Genomic DNA, 19,883 nt, shown 5'->3' on the forward strand with positions numbered 1-19,883 from the left:
AAACTGGAGGCAGCAAGTCTTTACATTTATCCCACAATTTCTTCTGTGAGTAGTAGATGGATATGTTGAATGGAAGGTCGCATAGAAAAATGATTAGAAATTTCTATCCCTTTGGATAAAAGATTACATAATAGGAAAATGACTTTTTAAGTCTTAGAATATTTGGTAGTTCCATATAAGGAGGAAAACAGAAACACAGAATTCTAAAGTAAAACAAATGTAAGTCAAGGGAGCATATTATAGGAAACATTAATGAAAACTTAGTCATTCAAATAGTTTGAGTGGATAGTGCCCATGTAGTTAATAAAATCCATCCTCTAATTCATCAAAAAAGCCAAAATGTAATATAATCTAAGGAAATCCAGCTTTAAAACAGTATGTTGAATACAGCCTATTCCGTGTGGGAGTGAAAGTTTTAAAGTGTAGGTCACAAGTTGGAGGGCCAACCGATGATTCCCTGTTTGAGGAAGTAATGGAGATGACTTAACCACCAGGTGAGCTTAGAACTGGACCTGGGCAATCCTCACTTCCTCCCCTGTCCTTGGAATGTATGTTCTACCCACCATTCCTACAGTGGAGCCATTTTTAAGGACATAGCCTGAGAGAGAAATGTGTTGAGACCATCTGTAAGGTATATGTGACTGAGCCCAGTTAAGGCCTCTATATAAACTTAGAATTTGACAGGTGGGTGCAAGAATCTACTTGTCTTGGCCTGGCCAGGTAGCTCAGTTGGTTAGAGTGTCATCCCAATACACCAAGGTCGTAGGTTTGATCCCTAGTCAGGGCACATGTAAGAAGCAACCAATGAATGGGTAAATAAGTAGAACAACAAATTGATTCTCTCAAAATAATCTATACTAATAAAAGGAAAATATGCTAATTAGACTGGGTCGACCGGACATCTTCCGGATAGTTAGGGGACAACCGGGCTGGCAGGGGGCAGTTAGGGGGTGACCAGGCTGGCAGGGGGGCAGTTAGGGGGCAACCAGGCCAGCAGAGGAGTAGTTAGGGGGGGACCAGATCAGCAGGGGGGCCGTTTGGTGGCGGCCAGGCCGGTAGGGGGACAGCTATGGGGCGACCAGGCCGGCAGGGGTCAGTTTGGGGGTGCCAGGCCGGCAGGGGTCAGTTTGGGGGTGGCCAGGCCGGCAGGGGGGGCAGTTAGGGGGTGGCCAGGCTGGCAGGGGGCCAGTTAGGGGCAGCCAGGCCAGCAGGGGACCAGTTAGGGGGCGATTAGGCCAAGAAGCAGAGACGGGGGCGATCAGGCAGGCAGGCAGGCAAGCAGTTAGGAGCCAGCAGTCCTGGATTGCAAGAGGGTGTCCGACTGCTGGTTTAGTCAGGCCTAAACAGGCAGTCGGACATCCTGCGAGGGGTCCCAGATTGGAGAGGGTGCAGGCCAGGCTAAGGGATACCCCCTGCTGTGCACAAATTTCATGCACCAGGCCTCTAGAGTGTGTGTGTGTGTGTGTGTGTGTGTGTGTGTGTGTGTGTGTATATAAAAATAAATAAAGAGTCAGGGTCCGTCACATCCAAAATGACCGAAGGCTCGACCTAACGCCCAGGTAGCAGGCTCTGGTGGGTGGGGACTTGTGGCAGCTGGGACGGGGCCAGTGGAGGCGGGGCCGGCACTCACACTCACAACGGCACACACGCACAGACACACACAGCGCCCACCAGCTCACAGCTTTTTATCCCTTTATTTCCTCCCTCCCAGCTTGCTCTTGGAGCCTCTCTGAGAATGAGGCCCCAGGAGAGACTGGGATGGAGAGATGGAAACAAAACAGACTGGGCCTGAAGAGAGGGTGGGCAGAGGGTGGAGCTACCCCTGCTGGCCCCGCCCTCTCCCAGCCAGGTTAGAGGAAGAGAGAGAGAGGGAGGCAGGGAGGCCTGGAGGACTGCTGAGAAAAACAGAGAGAGAGACAGAGACTGGGAGAGACTGGGATAGAGAGATGGAAACAAAACAGACTGGGCCTGAAGAGGCCTGGATGGAAGGGAGGCCTGTGGGGGTCAGGAACTGAAATGTTTCACCAACCCCTCCCCAACTCACGTGTGGTGCTCAGAAGTGAGCAGGGGAGCCAAAGCCACAGGCAGGGATGGAGAAGGGTGCCCTCCCCTCTGGAGACTCCCAGTATCTTCAAACTGCCTTCCAAAGGTGTCCAAGTCCCTTTTCCTCTCCGCACCATGGCGGCAGTGACTCCTGGGTTGCCATGGTGCCCGTGGCACAGGCCTCTCTACGGGGGCACCAGGAGAGACAGTGCCTGGCACTCACACTCACAATTGCACACAGCGCTCATCAGCTCACACCCTTTTCTCCCTTTCTTTCCCTCCCTCCCAGCTTGCTCTCAGAGCCTCTCTCAGAATGAGGCCCTAGGGTAGGCAGAGGGTGGAGCTGCCCCCACTGGCCCCACCTCCTCCCAGCCGGGAAAGAGGAAGAGGGAGAGAGGGAGGCAGGGAGGCCTGGAGGACTGCTAAGAAAAACAGAGAGACAGAGACTGGGAGAGACTGGGATAGAGAGATGGAAACCAAATAGCAATATTAAAATATTTCCTCTAATTCCCTTTTAATGTGCATGGATTTCGTGCACTGGGCCACTAGTAAAATAATAATAGAAAAAGATCTACTCATCTTGCTGCTGTCCAAGACAAGCCTCAGAACTAGTAGGTGCTTGTTAAAACTGCCACCTACCACTTGAGTGATCTGCCTTTTTTTTTTTTTTCTCTATTCTTGCCCTCTGTGTATGTGGGCTGGTTTCAGATTTTACTGGGGAAGCTTCCAAGGTTGTGTACCAGCATTCCCACTCACATGTGTTTTATTAGTCATGCCAATTCTAAAACTTTAATGAGTTATCAACATTTAAAAAAATCTGGAGAGTTCATGCAGAAGTCCAGGGTTTTGGCCTTTGAGAAATCAGACAATCTAACAGCATTGAGCACAGACTCCTGGAAGGCATTGCTAGGAGACTGGGCTTCAGTGAAAGCTGCTGCTTTCAGTGACTGAATTTGCACTCCAGTTTGCTGTTTTTTTCATCCCAGCCTGCTTCACTAATAGATGTTACCTTTCTGGCCATTGACAGCATTGGAGTTTGCTTTTAAATATCAATGTTGACCAGCCCTACCAGTTTGGCTCAGTGGATAGAGCGTCGTCCTGCAGATTGAAGGGTCCCAGGTTCAATTCCAGTCAAAGGCACATTCCCAGGTTGTGGGCTCAGTCCCCATTGGGGGGCATGCAGGAGTCAGCCGATCAATGATTCTCTCTCATCATTGATTTTTCTATCTCTCTCCCTCTTCTTTACTCTCTGAATTCAATAAAAATAAATTTTAAAAAATCTATGTTGACCAAAAATGTTCCCCTGGAGTGTTAATTGGTACAAATACTTTGGAGGGCAATTTGGCAATATTGTATTTTGAAAATGTACACACACTCTTTGGCTCAACAATTCCACTTCTTTTTTTTTTTTTTTAATCTCTCTTTTTTTTAATCTATCAGCCACTAGGACAGGAACTTTATCATCTTATTTATTGTATCCCCATGATTTAGAACAGTGCCTGGCATATAGTAGATGCCCAATTATTATTTGTTGGATGTGTGAAGTGAGGAGCACTTAGCAAGGGTGCCTAACCCAGTCAGGGGGTATCAGGAAAATGGTACTGATGGCAGGGATACGAAGGCTGGGGCCTTAATGATTTTTTTTTAAATCTTTATTGTTCAGATTACATTTGTTCCTCTTTCCCCCCCACCCCCATAACTCCCCTCCTCCCAGTTCCCGCCCCACCCTCCGCCCTCACTCCCCACCCACTGTCCTCATCCATAGGTGTACGATTTTTGTCCAGTCTCTTCCCGCATCTCCCATTCCCCTTTCCCCCCCAAGAATAGTCAGTCCATTCCCTTTCTATGTCCCTGATTCATTATAATCATCAGTTCATTCTGTACATCAGATTATTTATTCACTTGATTCTTAGATTCACTTGTTGATAGATGCATGTTTGTTGTTCACAATTTGTATCTTTACCTTTTTCTTCTTCCTCTTCTTAAAGGATACCATTCAGCATTTCGTATAATACTGGTTTAGTGGTGATGAACTCCTTTAGCTTTTCCTTATCTGTGAAGCTCTTTATCTGACCTTCAATTCTGAATGATAGCTTTGCTGGATAAAGTACTCTTGGTTGTAGGTTCTTGGTATTCATCACTTTGAATATTTCTTGCCATTCCCTTCTGGCCTGCAAAGTTTCTGTTGAGAAATCAGCTGACAGTCGTATGGGTATTCCCTTGTAGGTAACTGACTTTTTTTCTCTTGCTGCTTTTAAGATTCTCTCTTTGTCTTTTACCCTTGGCATTTTAATTATGATGTGTCTTGGTGTGGTCCTCTTTGGATTCTTTTTGTTTGGGGTTCTCTGCGCTTCTTGGACCTGTAAGTCCATTTCTTTCACCAGGTGGGGGAAGTTTTCTGCCATTATTTCTTCAAATAGGTTTTCAATATCTTGCTGTCTCTCATCTTCTGGTACCCCTATAATTCTGATATTTGTACGCTTGAAGCTGTCCCAGAGGCTCCTTACACTATCTTCGTATTTTCGGATTCTTTTTTCATTTTGCTTTTCTGGTTGGGTGTTTTTTGCTTCTTCGCATTTCAAATCTTTGCCTTGATTCTTGCGCTCCTCTGGTCTGCTATTGGGTGTCTGTATAATATTCTTTATTTCAGTCTGTGTATGCTTAATTTCTAGTTGGTTCTTTATCATAGCATCGAGGGTCTCATTAGTTTTCGTGAGGCTCTCATCAAGTTTATTGGCAGCTTCTAGCACATTATTGCAAGCCCTCAAAATTGCGTTTTTTAGCTCTATATCCTCCATTTCTGTCATGTTTTTTTGTCTCCGCATTTTTTATGCTTTCTTGGTGCACCCCCTTGTGGTCTTTGTGCGCAGTCTTGTTCTAGTTAAGCCTTGATTGTTGTAGTTAATACTAGAGGGATTTGACCACCAGGCTGACTGGCTGTGAGAATCAGCTGTGGGAAAACTTCTGTCCTCTGGAGAGGTGCTAATCTAGCCTTTGCCTGAGGCAATCCGGCAAATGGCTCTGCGCAGGGCTTGGGCGGGGCGGGTTGCAGGGGATCAACAGGGCGGGCGGAGGGAGCAGTTATGGCTGCTCTCAGTCCCGTTCCCAGAGGCTCTGCTTCTCAGAACCCCAGCAATGGCTGCAAACCTCGGAGAGAAAGCTGCCCTCACATTCCAACTGATGCCAGACAATCCCGCTTCTCCCCTTTGAGTCTGGGTCCCTAGAGACTCGCCCGGATCTGTAGCCCAGAGTCTGAGACTCACTCCTGAGTGAAAACGACAACCGCGCCCTCAGCCACCAGCCCGCTCCACGCGCACCTCCGCACCTTTGTTTTTTCCACACTGCGCCTCCTCTGAGCCTCGGTATGCTGTTGTCTTTCCTTCTAGTTGAAGAGTCTCTCCTCAGCCAGCCTTCCTGTGGTTCTGGGTGATGTCCGTTCCGTCTTTTAGTTGTATTTTTGAAGTGGTTGTTTGCAGCAGCAATCTCAGGTGTTTACCGATGCCGCCATCTTGGTCTGCACATCAACAATTCCACTTCTAAGAATTTATTTTACAACATATTTGTTCATGTACATAAAGATATTTGTACAAGAATATCACTGAAGCCTTGTTGGTCAGGGAAAACTGTAAACAATTTAAATGTCTATCAGGAAGGGGTTGCCGATAAATTGTTACATCCATGCAATAGAATATTAATTAGTATTTATAAAAAATGACATGGAGCTATACATACTGACATGTCAATATTTCTAAGGTATGTTAAGTGAAATAAGGTGTGCAGAAGAGTGGTTAGTGTGTAAATACAATATATATAAGGTTAAACTCAAGAAAAAATTGGGGTCAAAGGACTGTTACTAAATCTGGGAAAGCATAAAGTGGGATAACCATTTTTCACTACATAATCATTTTTTCCCCTGTTTGTCTAAATCATAAGCCTGTATTATTTTGTATATAATATATATAAACATCCAATGTCTTTAATCAAGGGAAACAAGTATCAGTAATAGCTATTATTGAATCTATAAAATGCTGATAAGCAATATTTTCATAATTGCAGAACTTATTTTAGGGTGGTTAATTTAAAAGCAGTTCCTTAAACTCTTTTGCAAACAGTGAAAAAAGGAATGCTCCCTTGCCCACGAAGCTCTACTATATTTCCACATTGTGTGATAATTAGCACTGTTAATGTCTCCTAAAATTCTATGAATTAGAGATTTACTTGAATTTGCACTTTCTCTCCAATTCCCCCTCTCCCAGCCAACAACAAAAGTACTTTTTTAATATGGGAAAATTTGGTACTCATGGATTTAAGTACTAACTAGAAAAAAGCAATAAGTTATAAGTCTACTCCCTAGCCATTGTCTTTCCTTCTAGTCTTTCTCAATGCAATTTTTTCCATAGTTCAGTTCATAAAGAACATAGCATTTAGTATCTCCCTTATTTATTCAACATTATCTTTTAAACATTTCCTGTCATTATAGTTTATTTGTAAATATTTTTTAAAAAGTGGCATAGTCTATTTGTATGTATGTATGCATCATAATTTACTTGACCATGTTTCTAAAATTTTTAACACATACCTGGTATTCCCAATATGTTTGCTTTTATAAATAATAAGTGGTCTCTTAACACTAGTGATAGTCGAGGAGTGGTAACGTTTTCTGGGTTATTTGTTGAATTGTTCATAAGTTGCTCCATGGTTGTGGAATTACTGTTGTAGGAAGGCTCAAGGAAGAGCTCTTGGAACACAGAACCCTTTTTGGTAGATGGGACCGAGTAGGCTTGTTCAGCAGCACAATTAGGGATGTGTGCCCTATCAGAGTGTAAAAGAGTTAGAAAGTGTGGTAGAAGGGTGTTTAGATAATTGCTTATTTTCAGTCTTTATTCCAAGAACAGGGGAGAAAATTAATCTTTTATATGACATAGCCTCATTCTCAGAACCCAGAGCTCAAGCATTTATTACATTACTAGAGGCCCAGTGCATGAATTTGTGCATGGGGGGTGGGGGGACCGCAGGGGATTGGCCGGCAGGCCCTGATCTAGTTATGTAGATGTGCTGAGGTAGCGGCAAGCAAAGACCACAGACAGAGCACCCCAAAACAGCCTGAACACCAGCTACGCTCTGAGGTGGAAATACAGCTCCACTTTGCTGCCATGCTGTGGCTGCCTCACTCTCCCCAAGGTGGAGCTGCTGACAGACAGGTCGTCTCTCCTACCTCAACTGCACATTTTCTCGGGGCTCCGCCCCCAAGCATGATAGGTAGCTGAGTTCGGTACACCACCATAGGAGTGCTAGCCAATCAGCTCTTGGGAGCCCGGAAAGGCTGGGGGGGGGGGGGGGGACCAAGCTAGAAGTGGCTGGGGGAGGGGGGGTTAGAAGAGCGAGCCGTGTGGTGCGGTGGCAGAGATGGTGGTGGTGCTTACTTTAGTCTTTGCAGATAGGCTGCTGCCTTGCCCCTTCTGCCCCCTCTGAGCTGCTACTCTGTCTTGATCAGTATCAGGGTCGCTTTCCTTCTACAGGCTTCCCAGACCCAGATTCTCCGGTGAGCCTTAGCTGGGGGGAGGGACTGTGGGAGGTTGGCTGGCCACCAGGGGAAGGGACCATGGGAGGTTGGCTGTGGGAGTGCACTGACCACCAGGGGCCAGCTCCTGCATTGAGTGTCGCCTCCTGGTGGTCAGTGCGCTCATAGTGACCGGTTGTTCTGGTTGTTCAGTCATAAGGGTCGCTTAGGCTTTTATATGTATAGATATAGTTTAGCTACATCAAGGGTCATTTATGCTCTTATCAGTTAAACTAAAAACCCCTAGACTCCATTTATTGTTTCCCAAAAGTGGATTTATAAGCTTTGGAGTGCAACCTTTTAGCTCATTGGACAATGTAAATATAACAGCTGTCTTTGAATGGGTAGGTATTTAGCCAATATTACAATTTTGCTTGCTTTTACCACAATTTAGGCATATCAATATAAACCAGTCATGATTTTTTTTTTCATGTGAAACACGCTTCTTGTTCTTGTGCACTTCCACAGTTGTTAGTCAACAAAATTTTACTTTTAAGGTTAACAATAGTAACAGAAATCCCAATTTTACATTTTGGTTGAAGCTATTGTAATGTGGAAAAATTTCTGTTAAAATGTCCTTTGTGAAATTCTTAGGCCTTACTTCATGATTACCTGCTTATTGCTCCAATGCAATTTGGCACAAATTTGTTTAATTTATTATAATCAGTCCTTTCATCTCATAGGTCAGAAAATTGGAGTCCAGTGAGGTGGTATATGGCTTAAGGTTTCAGGGCTCCTTAACCAAACTGGAATTTAGAAAATAGATTGTCTAATTCTTAGTCCACAAGGGTTTTCTTGACTCCATGCTGTCTCTTTATGACATAACTGCATTATAAAAAGACTCTTTTAGGAAAACACCTGCAGCCTATTAACAGTCATGTATGATAAGCCTTTTGGGAAACTATAACTTAATAAGCTAATAGTTAAGAGTGATTAATAGGACTATATTTCTTCTTTCCCACTGTGCAACAATAAGCTAGGGTAGGTATTTTACCATTTCAAAATGAAAAAGAACAGATGTATTGTCAGATCATAGATCATGGACAATCATTAACTTTTATTATCTTTATAAAAATGTTAAATTTTAAGCATACTTGGTGCTTGCTTGGAAATATGTTGTGCATCTAATGTTGCAAAACCATTAAAACCATAAGCAATATAATGACTAGTGCCGTATACTTGTGTACCTACTCTTTCTATTGCCCTTGACTGAATTATGTTATTATTCTCTTAAATGTCTCGTTGAATGCAATGGAGGGGAAGTATTCCTGTGTGGTGCTGAATATACATTTAGTGGAGAAAACTTCAAATCAAGTCAACAAATTCCCTTAAATGCCTTGTATGTATTCAACACTGGTTTAGGGATTGTGACCCACACGCTACCCTCAAAGGAAATAAAATTCAGTTGGGCAGATGGAAGGTATATTTGAAACAGGTTTTAAAATTGTGCAGCACAGCATATGATTAAATATAAAAGCCAGCTACAGAAATGTGTTAGTGTGGGGGAAAGCAGATTTTAATAGAAACAGTATCCAAAACTTCCAATATTTGACCTAATTGAATCATTAAATTGCCCTCTGTATTTCAAGACTAATAAACTGATTAACCTGTTGATTGAACAAATAACTGAAAAGGTTAAAAATGATAAGTTCACTGTTAAATAAGGCTCATGTGTGTCAGTCATTGAGTGTTCAAATTTTTAATGAGTGAATTATTAGCTTGCTTAATTCTAGGTTCTGGTCATTCCTTGAGAATTCTGATCTGGGAATTTCTATTTGGAGACTGTTCATATACCAACCATATTTGAGGGAGGCTCTCCATTTCTCTCAGAATAGTGGCAATATCTGGTTCTTTTTGAAAAGCTTATAGTAGGAGTGGGTACGAGTGCTTAAGGTGGTGTTTGTACAGTGTTCTCATATGGTATATTTAGGAATAGATGACAAAAGCAAAATGGATTTTCTTATTCAAATTCCAAAATTCTACATGCAGTGGCCTGCTTGACATCTTCCCTTGGATGGTTATTAACAATCTCAACCCTTAAACGTGTCCAGAGAGGATATCTTGTTTCCTCATTGTCCCCCTGCCAACTGTTACCCTATCCCAATTTCTTGTCTCAGTAAATGGAGACCACCACCCACCTTCATGTTCTAAGATACAAACCAATAAGTCATTCTTTATTCTTCCCTTTCTCTCATGTTCTACATCCAGGCCATTTCCAACTCTTGCTGAGGTTATCTGTCGCATATATCTTAGTCAACTTCTGTTGTTCTGACCAAGCTGCCATCCTGAAATTGCAGTGGTTTAACACAAAAGAAGGCAATAGAGCATCATGGTTGGAATACAGACTTAGAGTTAGACTGCATGGATTTGAATTCCAGTGTTCCCACTATTAGCTGTTGTCAGGAGTAGGAAGTGAAATAAGGAAAGAGAGAAAGTCAATACAAGGGTGTCCTATGAATTGATCCATTGTGGGCAACTGGAACTCAAGTCCACCAGGAACTTTAGAAGAGCTGGCATCTCACAATTGTCCACCAAAAGAGTGAAAGACGAGAGCATTTATCCTTTATACCATCGATCAAAGCTTGCCCCAGGAATGGCAACTTCCCGGTACTTCTAGATATGCATGCTTGAGTGCCTAGCTAGTTTCTGAAGACATGACTGACATTAGAGAAGCCCAGGTCCAGAGAGCAAGAAATAAGAGATACAACTGAAGAAAACACTACCAGATTATACTGGTCACTCTCTATTGCATAATTGCACTATCCGGTGTATTTTGGGGCCTGATTCTTATGACTGTAGTTTCTACTGGCCCTAAATTCTACATTCAAGCACAAATAGTGATTTATGTGTTTTGTGATATTTTGCTCTGAGCTTTTATCCTTTGGTAGTTTATCTCTGGGTATTCTTTGAGAATTGATTTTAAGGTTATAACCCCTTTGGGATGGGGTTGCTTCTGATTCTGCCAGGCATCTAAGTGTACTACCAATCCAGAATCATTTACCATACTCTTAACCTAGTTTGTTACCACTCTAGTACTGTAAATTTATACCAGAAACCCAAATGAAGGTCTGTTTTTTGGTTTTGAATTCTTAGGAGAGATTTTCCCCCCACATCTACCAGCACTAGAAACTGAGAAAATAGTTTTTTCTTATTATTTCTAATGTACAAAGTGAACCTGTGAGTAGTGAGGTCTCCAATTAGACTTTCACCCCATGACCCTATGAAAATCAAAGATCTAGGTAATCAGGATCAGTGAACATCAGAGTAAAAACTGACTTCAGGGTTCAGCTCATCTTTCTGGGTACTTAAAGAAATTTTTAAAAATTGATTTCAGAGAAAGGATGAGAGAGAGGGAGAGGGAGGAAGGGAGAGGGAGGGAGAGAGAAAGAGAGAGAGAGAGAGAGAGAGAGAGAATCAGTTGCTTTCCATTTCCACTTGTGACCTGATGGGATATTGAACCCCCAACCTGAGTATGTGTCCTGACCGGGAATCAAACCTGCCATCTTTTGGTGCATAGGACTATGCTCCGACCAACTGAGCCACACCGGCCAGGGCTGTCTGGGTAATTTTTATGTAATTATAGGTACATCAGCTTTCTTTCCTGACTTTGCAGCTTATTAACATGTTTAAAGAAGTCTCCCCACCCCACCCCCCTTAATTTTATACAGCAATTTTAGGTATTTTCAATGGGAAGGTCAGTCAGACTATCTAGGCTATAATACTGCCTGAAATGGAAATATTCATTACTACTTTTAAGTCAGAAAAAATAGTAAAATTTCTAACAATTCTGGAAGTCTCCAAATTTATCATTATTGCTACACAATAATCAGAGCACATGTTGGAGAATCAGTTTACCTAGGTTGGAATTTTGGTTCTAACATTTACTAGCTGTGTGGACACAGGTAAGTTTATGAACCTCCTGTTGCCTCAGTTCTCTCATCAGAAAAACAGTACCTGTTTCATAGGGTTGTGATGAAAATTTAATAAATTAATATACATAAAGCACTTAGAATGGTGGAAAATATTAAGTGCTTAATACACATTAGCTATTATTATTGCTGTTATTATTCTTTCAAACTTAACTTCTAGCCAACTTACTCTTTCTATTGCCCTTGACTGAATTATGTTATTATTCTCTTAAAGCTCTCCTCTGTTAATAAGAGGAAGTCTTTCTCAAAGAATACTTGTTCCATCACTTAGGGAGAATTTTCAGCGCTGCTGTCCACCATACTCTGCTCATTGTTGCTGCCCCCCCTATCTGCTCTGTTTTCTTATCTAAAGTGTGGTAGGGTTCATTGCGGGGTGGTGGTGGGGCTCCTCTGACAGTGCTACTCAACTCAGGAGCAGGACATTCAACACTGCTGTCCCTCCCTACTCCACCAACCCTTGTAATCCTGACACTAGAGCAATAACAAGCTTCAATAATGAGACTTACAGCAGTGGGAAGAACTTAAAAATCTGAAACCATCAAATCTAGGTTTGAGTCTCAGTTCTGCAAGTTATAAATGATGTGAATGATGCTTCCATCTCTACTGACCTCTCAGTGTTGTGATAATTAAACAACATTAAGTATTTAAAGATCTTGCTAACTGTAAAGCCCCACATTGGTATGGGCATTATTAAGAGTTTGGGAACCCTTGTTTAAAAGGTAATAGGTGAGCCCTGGCCGGTGTTGCTCAGTGGTAGAGCGTGGGTCCACCCACGGAAGGGTGGTGGGTTGATTTCCAGTCAAGGGAACTTACCTGGGTTGCAGTTCATTCCCAGGCTCTCTCAAACCGTGCTGCGGCCCAGTAGATATGTCTCTCTCACATTGATGTTTCTCTCTTCCACTCCCTCTAAAAAGCAATGGAAAAAATATCCTTAGGATTAACAACAAAAACAGATGGGAGGTGATTAAAAAGAACAACGAACTTTTATTTACAATTGGAGGAATCAAGCACATTGTTGATAAATGCTTGTGAGGATAGTGGGTTACGTAACATGAAGCCCAGTTGATGTAACATCATTGAACATGAATTGACATCACCACACACAACAGTGTGCTTCCCCCACCAGACCAAATGCAGTGATCATCAACTTACGCACGAGAGGCAGAGTGTGTGGGTCGGCACAGAGTTCAGCTGAATGTACTTATTCCTCTAAGTACTTGTGACATGCTGTGTCAAGGTTCAGCGGCTGAGTTTCATATAGGGCAGTGTGATTCATTGGGATTATTAGGATCCTCCTGGAGTGACTTCCCTGAGTTGATTGCCTTTGACAGATCAGTTTGCTTAGATTAAAAAGCAATTGCTGCTGTCTAGTCAAATTTAAACACTTTGGCTAGAAGAAGTTGAACTCTAACTCTGTCCCGTCTATAGAAACACCTTGATGTGAAAATTACATTGAATGTAGTGAAGGAAAAACTGAGTTAGCAATACTCCGGGGTATGGTTTTGTAATAACGTGAAGGAGCGTAGGTGCCAAACAAAAGTGACCGCAGGCACATGTGAGGGAGGGAAGAATATATTGCTTTTAAAAGCAACTTTATCTGTGCCCAGTGCACTGCTAAGTCACTAACAATGTTTGAAGTCCCACTTAGTTCCATATTCATACAACACTGACCACCATTGGAACTGGAGTACGTAGGATTTGTTTTCTGAGCTGGACAATGGCAAGTGTTTTGGAATGTACTAGTAGGTATCCCCTTCCCCATTTCAGAATGGGCCCAGGAATTTAATAGAAGAAACAACAGCATCAAGGGTACTGAAATATAAGTATGCTAAATTTTAAATAATCTTAAAAAAAGGGAATATCTGACTTAAGTGAAATTTAAGCCTAATGCCTGAAATTACATTCCCAGCCTGCATGAATGAGCTGTAGATAAAATGGAGGTTGAGGTGACATTAAGCTGACATGCAATCTATCTCTGGTGGATCAGCAAATAGAGTATTGAAACTAGTTTGAGTAAGAGGAAAGTCTAATACATACCCTCCCTTTCATTATAGCTTCCTTTTATATTTAGGCTCCTAGGTCTTTTTGAACCTGGAAGTTGACTGGGTTGTTTAAAGTGGAGATGAGAAGCCTGCCTTCATGGGCTCCTCCCTTCTTTCTTAGGATATAAGCCCTCTGAAGGTATAATCCTTACATGGACATAAGCTATAGAAGGCAGTGGTTATACAGTTTTAATTTTAATGAATTTATAGTGAATGTCTTCTCAAAAAGCATTGTTACCATGTCCATCTATTAGTGTATTTGTTAAGTTGTACAATTATCATGATGCTCTAAGTTTAGACCATTTTCATCACCCAAATGAAACCCAGACGTGTATTAGTAGTCTGTCCAGCAGAACACTGAGTAATCAATGCCAGGGGAAGATTCCAAATACATGGAGGACAGCAAAGGTCATCACAGTGCCAGCCGTCAGGAAGAGGAGTCCAAACACTTCTGCCCACTGCCTCTTCACATCAGAGCCACCAAGGAAAACACAACACAGTCAAGCACTGGATGGGCAACGCTTTCACGCACATAGAGAATCAACAGAGCAAGGTCAGCTCTGATAGTCACTCCTGGCCGGTGGGTGCCCCAGGCAACCAGCGGGCAACTGGCCTGCACACATCCCTCTGGCGAACTGGACCCCTCCCCTGAGGCGTCTGAACTGCCGAAGGCTGGGGGTGCACCTGAAGGCCACTGCCATGCACTTAAGCAGAACAAAGGAGCACTTGTTGAGTTTGAAACAGGAAAAGGTACCCCCACAGAAGGCCGTAAGCCAGCACGGCTGTGTGGGCTCGCTCCCTCTTGGAAAGGATGTGTTCCAGGAGGTTGAGAGACGACATGAGCCTGCCTTTCCCAAACTAAATTTTTATTTTTTTTGTCCGTTTGCAGAAATAAAAACTTTTTAAATTGGAAAAGTGCTGTACACATGGGCAAGGGAGGGAGGGGCTCCCCCTCTTGGTGAGGATGCGGGGGGCGGGGGGGGTAGGGGAAGTGGACCTGGTGGGCCGACAGGTAGATGTACTTGGCCAAGGGCCCGAGGTGGGAAGCAGGGCCTGTTCTCCTGATGCTGCGGCACCACGTGGCTGGCCCAGGGAAGAAGCCGAACCAGAACAGGTCCTCGGTGACTACCGCGAGCTCAGGGACGATGACCATCCTGCGCTGCGCCGCACCGGGAAGGCAGCCAAGGCGGGGACCACGTGGCTGAGGACACTGATGACGAAGAAGCAGAAGCGTGCCTAGGGGGTGGCCACACCCGTACGCAGCCTGCCGGGAGCCGCTCTGGGCGCTAAGTCGGGGTGCAGGTGGAGGAGGGAGGGCTCCAGCCACGCGCATCGCATCGCGCCGCTCCGGACCCCTCCTCGCTGCTGCTGCTGCTGCTGCGGCTGCTGCTGCTGCGGCTGCTGCTGCTGCGGCTGCTGCTGCTGCGGCTGCTGCTGCTGCGGCTGCTGCTGCTGCGGCTGCTGCTGAGGGTGCTGTAAGCGGGGGCTCCCTGCCTGCAGTGGCCCCTGGGTCCCGCCGGCTGCACGCTGGGCCTCAGGCCTCGGCTGGGCCTGGCCACCCTGCCTCGCTGCACTCTGGGGCTCAGGGTCCGGCATTCTCTGCGCGGGGACCCCTCCCCCCACGCCTGGAGAAGATCTCGCGGGAGCGCCTGGCCCCACGGGAACTGCACGTGCTCAGCGCTCGCTGTGTCAGGGATGTGGTCAGCACCTCGGCCTCCGGGCCCCCTGTTCCGCCTCCTGGTCCGGGCCGGCCCCATGGACAACTCCCTGGCCGGTTCCCGCCTCCGCGGCGGCCTCAGCATCGTCTGGGCGCTGCCCACCATGCCATTCGGGATGCCGCGCTGTCCCCAAGGCTCTGTGTGTGGGCGTCCTGGGGTCCTCAGGCTGGACCCCCCCCCCCCCCAGTCCCCCCCCCCCCTCCCCGCAGAGTGTGGTGTGGTCCAGCCGGCGCCACCACGGGCTCCGTGGTGGGAATCCCGTGGACTGCCTGGCACGAATGGGCTCTGTCTGTCTCCAGCTGGGCCAGGGACATCTCTGTTTTTGTGGGGCGGTCGATGCTTTGGAGGTTGACCGGGTTGTAGAGGGTGAGGCGCCTGGAGGCCTGCAGGGCGGAGGCTGGGAGTTCGGCCTGATGTGCAGGATGTCGTGGCCAGGGAGACACACGCTGCAGCCCGCGGCAGGGAGCAGATGCTGTCCGGGAGGATGCCGCCTCCTCACCCGCAGCAGGTGGGCCCGGTCCTTGCGCAGGGACTCCTTGAGGCCATAGGAGCCTTTGACTATGGCAGGAGGCTGAAAAGCTGGATGACCATAGAAGTTGCTTGCGTTTGCTCCATGAAGATGCAGGACAGGAGCAGGAGCATGTTGTTGGAGACGATGAAGGTGACGATGTAGAGAATGCAGCAGCCCCACAGCATGAGGTGCGTGGCCGTGGCCGTCTGCAGCGAGGTTGTGCCAAAGAGCAGCAGGGAGATGCAGGCCAGCAGGTAGCCCAGCCTGAAGATGCTGATGTGAGTGGCTTCTTTGACGAATACCACCACTGCAACCTTTCAGAAGAGGTAGTGGATGATACCCACCTTCAGCACGTCAAGGTAGGAATCAAGTTGGGCACAGGGTTGGGCTTCCCCAGCCCCCTCCCCCGGGCTCCAGGTGGTCACACAGAGTCACTCTTCGGTGCACTTGGCAGAGAACACCTGTCACTGCTGAAAGCCTCAGAGCAGCAGCACAAGTTACTGATGAAGCTGGTGGAGTTGAAGGTGCTGAAGAGGTCAGGTAGGTACAATCACTTGTTGAGTGTGGAGTTCCTGAGGATGGTCTGACCGGACCTGGGGCCACTCCTCGTCACTCCTAGCCACCTCTTTCCTAAGTTCCATGGGGTGGTGTGTGTGTGGAGTTTTAGGAATGAGGTTCTGGAGCTCAACTGTAAGACCTGTGAGGTCCTGACAGAGGTCTTCCAGAGGCTGCAGTTCAAGGTCACGTATTTGGAGCAGAGGAATCTGACAGAAGTTGGTGTCTCAGTTCTCTTTGACATGATGGAGTACTATGAGTCCACCCCTTCTCCCCCACATCTCCTTCAACGGGCACTTCAGCACTGTGGGCCAGTAGGTCGCTGCCCAGGTCTAGGCAGGAACACCTGTCAAATGATAGTGCAGGTGTCCTAAAGCCAGCTCAAGGAGGACAGAAACCTCAATGAATTCAAAACTCATGAAGCAGAAGGGCTTGCTTGATCTTCATTTTCAGTCTATGAATACAGACAGTGGAAACAGGGCCTCAGATCCTTGTGACCTTTTGGGTTTTAAACAGGAGGTATCAGAAAAGTTACCACAGGGATAGCTGGCTGGTGGCAGCCAGGTGTTCATAGTGAGGTTGCTTTGTGATCTTTCCATGTTCATTGTGAAGCAGAATTCACCAAGCATTGGATTATTCACCCACTAATAGGGAATGTGGGTTTGAATTAGATTATGGTGGGACAGGTTAGTTTTACCCTACTGATGATGTGCTGTTGCCATGGTAATCCTGCTCAGTACAAGAGCAAATATCCTGTCACTTTAAATAATCACAATTCTGGAATTCACTTTAACTTCAGAGAAGTGTTCTGAGCTTCACACTTATGAATTCTATTTTGTCAATGCTATTGGAATGAAAAGTTTAGCAAACTTAACTACTGTCATCTTTAGATATTCAGAATTTTGTTCCTAGAAGGATTTTGGAGATTATCTGGCCTGGGGATTAAACAGCAGCTACTCAGTGCCAATCAATTATTGCCAGAATGGAAGGAGAGCTCAGTGATGCTGGATCTTCCAACTTAAAAATAAGCCAGAAATTTGGATACTTATGGAAAATCTTCAAAAATTTAAATGGCAGCAGTGAATTAAAAACTCTTAAAACTCTGTTAAGGTCCGGGTCCCTGCTCTTTTAGTTTATTTGCATTCTGCTTTGTCCTCAGCATTCTGTGGATTAGCGATGTTGAAGAATTTAGTTAAAAAAATTCTAGGAGTTTGTAGGTCTTGCTAGATCTTAAGACTGACACAGACAAGAAAAATGTTATTAGCTTCAGTCTTTTCATAATAAATATTGGCTGTTTGGAACCAGATGGGTATTAAGAAGTCATGTCAGTGAACCTTCTTCCCTCCTCAAGCTTTCATGCTTAATTAACTGGTCATTTATAAAGTTGGATTTTTAAAGACACTTTGTGTTAGCCCTGGGAGTTGTCCCTTCTGCTCAGATAGAACTTGATGAAATGTTTTAAAATCAAGCATCTATTCTCCTATTCAGCTCAAGTTTTAAGGATTGGTATCTTTTGGAAGTGAGGCTCTCATAAAGAAGCATCCTGGGAAATTTGACAGTCAAGGTGAAGGCCTGGGAAAGCTGCCCAGGGAGAATCCAGCACCATCACTCAAAGCAATGCTCTCAGTATATTCAAATCTATAGTTGGAAGGTACTAAAGATACATTTTTTTTTTATAAATCGTATATCTCATTAACCTTTTTTATTTTTTTATATATATACTAGAGGCCCGGTGCACAAAAATTTGTGCACTCGGCGGGGGCGGAGGGGGCGGGGGGAAGGGGAGTACCTCAGCCTGGCCTGTGCCCTCTCACAGTCTGGGACCCCTAGGGAGATAACGACCTGCTGGCTTAGGCCTGCTCCTGGGTGGCAGAGGGCAGGCCCAATCCCTAGGTGCAGCCCCTGGTCGGGCTCAGAGCAGGGCTGATTGGGGAGTTGGGGCGCCGCCCCCTGTCATGCACAGAGCAGGTCCCATCAGGGGGGTTGGGGAGCTCCCCCTGTCATGCACAGAGCAGGGCCGATCAGGGGGTTGAGGAGCTCCCCCCTGTCACTCACAGAGTAGGGCCGATAGGGGAGTTAGGGCACCGCCCCCTGTCACACACAGAGCAGGGCTGATCAGGGGGTTGGGGCGCCGCCACTGTCACACTCAGGGCAGGGCCGATGGGGAGGTTATGGCTCTACCCCATCACACACAGAGCAGGGCCCGTGGCGGGGGGGCGGGGGCGGTTGGGGCGCCGCACCCTGTCACACAGAGCAGGGCCAATCGGGGTTGGGACGCCGCACTCTGTCACACACATAGCTGCAGGGCGATCAGGGGGTTGGGGTGCCTTCCCCTGTCACGAACAGAGCAGGGCAGATAGGGAGGTTGTGGCCCCGCCCCCTGTCACACACAGAGCCGCAGGGTGATCAGGGGGTTTGGGTGCTGTCCCCTGTCATGCTGATCTGGTGCCAGGAGGCCTCGTGGCTCCGCTGATCCGGTGCCGGGAGGCATATTACCCTTTTACTATATAGGATAGAGGCCTGGGGGCCAGCTGGTTTGCCCTGAAGGGTGTCCTGGATCAGGGTGGGGGTCCCCACTGGGGTGCCTGGCCAGTCTGGGTTAGGGGCTGAGGGCTGCTTTCAGGCTGGCGGTTGACTGAAGCTCCCAACCGCTCCTTTTTTTCTTTTTTTTTTTTATTCTGGGCCAGCTTTAGCTCTGGCTCTAGCTCTGAGGCTTCCGCTGCTGAAAGCAGGTATCTGGTTTGTTTGCGTTCTATAATCGAAACAATGTGTAACTCCAGCTCTGAGATCCCGGCCGGCTGAAAGCTGGTTTCTGGGGTTTTGTTTAGCTTCTATATTTGTTACAATGTTTCAAACTGCCAGCTCAGAGACCGGCAGCAGCAGGCGGGGAACGTTGGAGTCCTCCTTCACTGAAGCAAGCAAGCCTCTTGTTCGCTTCCAGCTGCCTGGCTGCTGGCCGCCATCTTGGCTGGCAGTTAATTTGCATATCACCCTGATTAGCCAATGGGAAGGGTAGCGGTCGTACGCTAATTACCATGTTTCCCTTTTATTAGATTAGATTTTATTAATTTTTTACAGAGAGGAAGGGAGAGGGATAGAGAGTTAGAAACATCGATGAGAGAGAAACATCGATCAGTTGCCTCCTAAACACCTCCCACTGCGAATGTGCCTGCAATCAAGGTACATGCCCTTGACCAGGATCGAACCTGGGACCTTTCAGTCCACAGGCCGACGCTCTATCCGCTGAGCCAAACCGATTAGGGCCTAAAGATACATTTTAAAAAAATTGAGAATGGGTGCCATTTTGGGGGAGCTAGAGATAGGATATTTCTTGTGATCTTTTTCTCCTTGGCTGACTTGGAGATTTTATTTTTCTGTTCACAAAAAGAGCTAATTAAACATTCCGCTCCCTGAAATACGGTACTTATAGCTCTTTCCAGATGACTGCCACAGTCCTTAGTTTCCTGATACCTTTCTGATGATTTCCTTCCTGAGAAACTATCTCATGGCAGAAGAATGAAGCCT

Source organism: Myotis yumanensis, unplaced genomic scaffold (assembly GCF_028538775.1).
Source record: "Myotis yumanensis isolate MYYU_CA2020_CCGP unplaced genomic scaffold, mMyoYum1.0.hap1 SCAF_6, whole genome shotgun sequence".
Classification (NCBI taxonomy): Eukaryota; Metazoa; Chordata; class Mammalia; order Chiroptera; family Vespertilionidae; genus Myotis; species Myotis yumanensis.